We start from the raw sequence: 8367 nt of genomic DNA on the forward strand, positions 1-8367 counted from the left end.
TCTTATGCGCGTCCTGCTCGTCCACGTGATTCCACAGGGAGCGCTTTTTTTGCTTCCTTGCGTCACATGCTCAGTTTCTTGCCGCAGAACACAGAAGAAATGTGTTCCTACAGTTTTGTACCCTTCCTGTGTTCGTTCATGTTGGAAATACATCAGCGTAGCGGGGGATACATTAAACTGATCAACTCGTAATTTCGCTGCGTATCTCATCACAGATTTTGTAATACTCTTAGACTTTTAAAACTGTCACCACGCCGTGTAATATATTGGCCTACTTTTATAAAAGCCTTAGTCATGCCAAATTTTGAACTAAGTTTGTCTACAGTCTTGACCAGCAACTGTTAACAGCAACTGTATGTTTCCAATTAATGAAGTACGTGTACTGACAACTGCTAATTTTTATTTATTTTTAGACTTGACCCACGTTTCGATACCGCTAAGGGCATCTTCTTCTGAAGAACAAGGAGTTACTTGGATTACATTACATGAAACATGTTACATCCATCATTAGCCGTGACATTCAAGTCACACAAATACCGAGTTTGATGTTTATCTGTTCAACTGCCATACCTCTTTTAATCCTACCGTTTTAGTGGATTTTAATCGTATTGTCTCTATGTGATTCGAGCACCTCACCTCATAATGGATGTAACATATTCTATGCTAAGTAAACTAAGTAACTCCGTTTTCTGCTGAAAAAGATACTTTTATCAAAAGAGGGGTAAGCTCTGAAAATAAGCAAAAAGTGGTAACTCATTGGCTGTTTACTTAATTAATTTGCTAATTTGCTAATGAACGCAGTGCTTTAGGTCATTAATTCTCTGGTTTGATGCAGCCCACCACTATCACGATCTCCCCTCCTGTGCGAACCACTTCATCACTTAGAATGTGTTTCAATTATTTGTTGGTCGCATTCCAGTCTGTCTCTCCCTACATTTTTTTTCCTCTACGGCTCCTCTACTACTATGGAAATTATTCCATGATGTCTTACTACATGTCCTAACGTTCTTTTCCTTCGTCTTGTAAATAGATTTCACATATTTCTATCCTTGGCGATTCAGCGGAGATTATCCTCGCTTCTTATTGGTCCAACTAATTTATTTAAGTTAGTTATAAGTAAATTATATTGCCAGAGCTCTTAATTTCATCTTGCTCATCGGCTCTTCTGACAGTCGTGGACTGATCAAAAGCTTACGTCACTGTGAAGTGCATGGCACAACGCACTTCCCATTGTACTGATAGGTCTCCAGCTTTAATACTGATTCTTCGAATCTACGTAAGCGTACAGCAGACCAGATGCGGTTTGAAATCAACGAAATAGTATCGACTGCAATTGAGAAATATATACCAAATAAAGTAATAACAGACGGTATAAATGCCCCATGGTACACACAACAGGTCAGAACACTATTGCAAAATCATCGAAAAAAAATGCCATGTTTAAAAGAAGGCTAAATCGTGAGGTTTGACGAAGTTTTACGGAAGTTCGAAATGTAGCACTAACTTCCATGCGAGATGCCTTTAACAGTCTCCACAACGAAACTCTGTTTAGACATGTGGCAGGAACCCTAAAGAAATTCTGGTCGTATGTGAAGTACACTAACAGTAAGAAGCAATCAAATCAATCACAGCCCGATAACAATGGTATTGTTACTGATGACCGTGCCTGCTGAAGTAGTGTCACTAAACACGGTTTTCCGATATTCCTTCACGAAAGAAGACACAGTAAATGTTCCAGAATTTTATTCAAGAACAACAGCCAACGTGAGTAACTTAGTAGCTATAGTCCGTGTAACTAAGCAGCATAAAATCACTTAAGAGAAGTAGGGCCTCTGGTCCACATTGTATACCACTTACGATCCTTTCACATTATGTGGATGGAACAGTTCCATACTTACCAATCAAGTATGTCCACATGGTTCAAATGGCTCTGAGCACTATGGGACTTAAATGCTTTGGTCATCAGTCCCCTAGAACTTAGAACTACTTAAACCTAACTAACCTAAGGACATCACAAACATCCATGCCCGAGGCAGGATTCGAACCAGCGGCAGTAGCGGTCGCGCAGTTCCAGACTGTACCGCCTAGAACCGCTCGGCCACCCCGGCCGGCTAAGTCAACATGCTCGTTGAAAATTCCTTACCTGGAGTCTAGAAAATTGCACAAATCACGACAATACCCAAGAAAGAAAATACGAGTAAATCGCTGAATTACAGTCCTATATCACTAACGTTGATTTGCAATAAGATTTTGGAGTATGTACTGTGTTCGAATGTTATGAAATATCTCGAAGGAAACAGTTTATTGACAAATAGCCAGCACAGACTGAGGAAATGTCATACTTGTAAAACACAAGTAGCTCTTTATTCTATCGACAGGGTATCTCATATTTATTCCTTATTTCTAGATTTCCAGAAGGTTTTGATACCGTTCCTCACAAGCGACTTCTAATCAAATAGGGCGCTTATGGAGAGGTGATTATGGAGTATCGTCCCAATTGTGCGTTTTAATTCGTGATTTTTTGTCAGGAAGGTTCAAAACTGGTTCAAATGGCTCTGAGCACTATGGGACTCAACTGCTGTGGTCATAAGTCACCTAGAACTTAGAACTACTTAAACCTAACTAACCTAAGGACATCACACACATCCATGCCCGAGGCAGGATTCGAACCTGCGACCGTAGCGGTCGTGCGGTTCCAGACTGTAGCGCCTTTAACCGCTCGGCCACTCCGGCCGGCTGTCAGGAATGTAGTTCGTAGTAATTGACGGAAAGTCATCGAGTAAAGCAGATGTGATATTTAGCATCTTGCTAGGAAATGTAACAGGCCGCTTTTCCTCATAAACGATTTACGAGGCAGCCTGAGCAGCTCTCGTAGAACCAGATGATGACGTAATTTAAAGCCTTGTAAAGTCATCACATGATTAAAATCAATTGCAGAATGATTTCGACAGGATATATGTATAGTGCGAAAAGTGGTAATGGACTTCAAATAACGATAAGAGTGAAGTCATCCACATAAATACTAAAAGGAATCCCTTAAATGTCGATACAATGATAATTGAAACAGCTCTACAGGTTGTAGATTACACTAAATACTTAGAGATTACAATTATGAATAACTTTAATTAGAACTGTCATATAGGTAACGAAGTGGCGAAAGCATCAAAATTTACATCTACATGGCTACTCGGCAAATCACACTAAAGTGTCTGGGAGGGGGTTCATTGAACCATCTTCACAATAATTCTCTGTTATTCCACTCTTGAAAACAGCGAGAGGAAAAACCCAGAGCGTTCCGCGCGTGCGCTGAATTCCTTTATTTTATTATGATGATCGTTCCTCTCTATGTAGGTCAGCGTCAAAAATATATTTTCACATACGGAGGAGAAAGTTGGTGATTGAAATTTCGTGAGAACGCCTTTGCTTTAATGATGTCCACCCCAAATCCTGGATCATGTCCGTGGCACGTTCTGGAAAATACGGAAGTGCTGTCCTTCATTGAACTTTCTAGATGTACTCCGTTAATTCTGTCTGATAAGAATCTCACACCGTGCAGCAGTACTCCCAAAGAGGAAGGACAAACGTAGTGTAGGTAGTCTGTTTAGAAGATCTGTTGGATCTAAGTATTCTGCCAATAAAACGCAATCTTTGGTTCGCCTTCCCCACAACATTTTCTGTGTGTCCTTTATAGTTTAGGTTGTTCGTAACTGTAATACCTAGGTATTTAATTGATTTTACCGCCTTTAGGTTTGACTGATTTATTCATTTTTATTCATTTTAGCACTCATTTGCAATGGTTTTTGATCTTCTGATGACTTTAGTAGACGATAAACGACAGCGTTATCTGCAAACAACCTAAGACGGCTTCTCGAATTCTTTACTAAATCGGTTATATAGGTAAGGAACAACAGAGGGCCTATAACACCAACTCTGGGAACGTCAGAAATCATTTCTCTTTTCCTCGAAGCAAACTAGAGACTGCGATTTATTGGTAGAAACTTAGCAAATGCAAGAGGTCTACTAAGAGGCTGCCTACACTACGGTTGTTCGCCATCTTCTGGAGTATTTATGTGCACCGTAGGATCCGCGTAAGACAGGAATAACGGAGGATATCGCAAAACTCCTACGAATGGCGGCTCGTTCTGTAGTACGGCGAATTAGAGGAGAGCGTGCCACGGATATGTGAGTTGGAGTGGTATTCATTGAAAGTAAGGGTTTGTCATTGCACGCTGTGGTTCAATGAACCTTCTACCAGGCTCATAATGGTGAATTGCAGGTTAATAACGTACATGTAAATGTAAGTATTTTTTTCCTTGTTTGTTGCACCTATCTTCTAGGTCCGCCAGGGGTCAACCTGTGATCATTCGTGCTTATTTGTATATATTAAACATCCTCAGTTAACCACAATCTGGTACGAGTCTTAAAGACTTGAGCAATATTCTTAGGCTGGGGGTGAGGGGGCTACATGGGAGATATGAAAGCATTTTCAAAGCGTCCTACCATAAAGTCACATCGCTGAGGCTGAGTGTTCACTATATTTCTGATGAATGAAACACAAAGCTTCACGCATGGCTGACGCCCAAATTAGGGACATGAGGAGTAAATGTGTGGTGTCCAGCTAGTAAACGGGTTTGGTAATTACAAAGTGGTTCGACAAAGTCTTTTCCATATATCCCGGATAGTAACAGATATTTTTAAGGTTCTGATTTCACAAAAATGAATCGCAAGACAGCCCTCAATAAACGTCGTATAATTTCTTGACTTAGTTACCTTACAGAAATATTGGTACCGGTATCACTTTTAAAAAGAAACTTCGTTTTCTGCTGCTTCTGTCGCAGATGTCATATGAAAGAATTCAAATGGATTTCACTTTCCAAAATCCGATAAGTGGATTAGGATTAATTACAATATTTAGAGCTTAAGATTTAACCACATCAGACAGACATCCATCTGTTTTAAAAATTTACAATTTCGTGACTTTATTACAATATGTAGTGCTCAGAATTTAACCACAGCTAACAGACATCTGTCTTAACTTAAAACTTCACAATTTCGTGCCCCTGTAGAGAAATACGTCACGGTGGATATGGAGCAAACACGGTGTTGCAGAGCACCAGTACTGGTAAAAAAGTAAATTTAGCTTCTCATTATGCAAGCTTAGCACTTTATTATGAAATACATTTATATTATCAAGGCTTCGAAGTGTCAACCAACTACTGCGGTGTTAGCTTGCAGTCGGCAGTTCAAGGATTCCTGAACTCGTGGAAGCGGATCTTTCGATAACGTTTCAAAAGCTACAGCAGTGCAATATCGCGATGGGTGGTCGGTATTTGAATACAGATTTCATCTCAGGGGCTGCCGCAGAGAAGTAAAAGTCCATTCGTGCGCGCAGGGCAACTAATAATGATTTAATGTCCAGTCCAGTAAATGGAAAAGATTTGGGTAAGCGGATTCATAGCCAGAAGCGGTTGATGGGGGGGGGGGGGGGGGGGGCAACCATCGCCGTATATTTAGCTTCAAATTCCCAAGGAAATTCAGAGCTCTTCGGTAAGAAATTGTGAGCGTCTGTTAGCCGTTTAGGTTTGTTCAATGAAGTACGGACAATATTACACGTTTTACGATAATATCTCACCATTCTACCACACACTACTGCTTGCCTTGTCTTACAGAATTTCATTATTAATCCTCGTTTTAAACCTACTTTACAAGCATATGGTTTTTTTAGAACTTAAGTTCAGGCTTTCGCAGCGTTGCCATTCGGCAACAGTACCATAAATATGTGATGATATGTCCCGGTCGCTGCTACCTATCACATGAATATCAGAAATTAAATCATTTAAGAAGCAATCGCCCGTTGGAACACCCGCTGACGTATACTGTGTATTCTGTCTTGTTCGAAAGGCACTGACTGCTTCCTGCGAAATGAACTGGAGGGTCGTAAGCAATAATACATGGAAAAACTAACATCCACGACTTTAGCTGCAAATCCAATCTGTAGGTATAATATGCACAAGTTATATCAGTTCAGTTTATTGATATCGAACTTAACGAGGGTACTAACTCAGGGCATTCATTCGTGTCACACGCACGGTTTGGACCCATATCTCACCGTGCAATTTTATGTCACGCGCACAAACTGGAATCCACCGCATTTTGAAGTGGCGGCCGGTCGCGTTCATTTGCATCCTTTCGCTTACATGTGTTTTATGCAAATAGCCGACAGTTCGTAGTCACATCAAATTTTCGCGCTGCGGAACGGCCTCGCTTTGAAGCTTCTGTCATCAAACGGACGTCGGGCTCCGACACGAATTTTTCCGAAGGAAAAACACGCGAAGTTTTGAGAACTAATGTACACAGATGCGTGAATAATGTGAGAACCGCAGTTATTGGCGCACTTTTTTTTTCTTTTAGTGATCTAACTGGTTTGATCGGCCTCACACGAATATCTCTCCGGTGGCAAACTCTGCATTTCACAGTGGTACATGCAACGTTCGTCCTAATTATTTTTCGGAAGTATTCCAATCTCTGCCTTCCTCCACAGATGTACTCTCTACAGCTCCCTCTACTGCCAGGCACATTAGTCCCTGAGATATCAACACGTGTCTTATCAAATTATCCCGTCATCTGGTCAGTGTTTTCCTTATGCTATTCTACAAATGTGCATTCTAAGATGTATCTTCCTCTAACTAGTATACTTCTTTTGGCCAAGGACTCCATCTTTGTCTGTGCTAGTCTGCTTCTTATATCCTTGCTTCGTGGATCACGAGTTATTTTTCTTCCAACATTGCAGAGCTGCATAAATTTATCTTCTTCGTATTCACTAGTTTCGACGCTCAAATTGTCGCTGTTATCCTCATTACTTTCACTATTCAGTATCTCTTGCAATTCGTCCGTTCTTTTAAAGGCTACCATTATCATCAGCAAATTATAGCACTGTTACTTTTTCGTCCTCCGGTGTCAACTTACCCTTGAACATTTATTTCCGTTATCGACCCTTCGATTTACAGACACAACTACAGTAGCCATATATCCTGTCTTTTCGTTAGTCTAAGTATTTCTACTTTGTCCAGCGTGGTGGCCGCAGAATAATTCTGAATGTCTTACTATTTGGAGAGTCTGAATGTTCGTCATGCACACCGTATTCCATGAGGACCAACCGTGGGTCATTGTTGGCAGAATGGCTGATTTGTAAAGTCTCAACTTTATTGTATTCATCTGGGTACTCGACATTACTCGAGTTTATGTGACAGTCTAACGATTTTGTCTCGTTTTGTCCAGATGTGGATATCAAACAGTACTTTGCTGTCCAAAATTATACCAACTTAACGAACGTCACCCATCCATTGAATATCTACATTATGCGGTATTAGTCTGTGATGTGTCGACAGAAGTGCCGACGCAGTGTGATTTGAGGGGACCGCAATGCACGCTATAAACACATGAAGGATGGCGTGAGGTCTGAAACAGGATACGTAATGAATGCTATAATGAAAAGTACGTAGCTTTTGGAATATTTAACTTTAATCCATCCTTGTTGTATACATCGTTCTTGATGAGACATGCTTTATACGATAAGTATCAATTGCTATGTAAGGCTAATAGCGCCTTGCTAGGTCGTAGCCATGGACTTAGCTGAAGGCTATTCTAACTATCTGCTCGGCAAAAGAGCGAGGCTTCGTCAGTGTAGTCGCTAGCAAAGTCGTCCGTACAACTGGGGCGAGTGCTAGTCCGTCTCTCGAGACCTGCCGTGTGGTGGCGCTCGGTCTGCGATCACTAACAGTGGCGATACGCGGGTCCGACATGTACTAATGGACCGCGGCCGATTTAAAGCTACCACCTAGCAAGTGTGGTGTCTGGCGGTGACACCAGTCTGTCTCTTACTTCAGAGCGTTTCCGCGTTAACATCACCACCTTGGTCATCTTGTCGTTTAGCCTGATCATGCTCGTGTGCGCCCATTCTTTTGTGAGTCTCAGTTGGCGCTGCAGTCTGACTATGGCCAGTGCAAACATTCTCTATCTACACCTGTGTGCCAAATCGCCTGAAGTCTCAAAAATTTTAATTGAGATGAGCCCAACTTTATATTACTAAGAATACGCGCAACGGAAATCTATTGCAATCCAGATAGATCGATGAGGGACTGAAATTTATTAAATGCTTCCTGATCATTATGTTACAAGAAGCATGAGTTAGTGATCAAAGGACGGGGGTGCTGTGTTGGTACGCACAGTGTGGAGCTTCCTAGTAAAGTTCATTGAACATATAAAACAGATCCATCCGAAAAAACAATATTATTCCGAATGGACTAGGCTGTGTCAGGGACACAACATGTGCGCACATACGCTGTCACGCAAAGAGACAAACATTCA

This window comes from Schistocerca serialis, chromosome 6 (assembly GCF_023864345.2).
Source record: "Schistocerca serialis cubense isolate TAMUIC-IGC-003099 chromosome 6, iqSchSeri2.2, whole genome shotgun sequence".
Lineage (NCBI taxonomy): Eukaryota > Metazoa > Arthropoda > Insecta > Orthoptera > Acrididae > Schistocerca > Schistocerca serialis.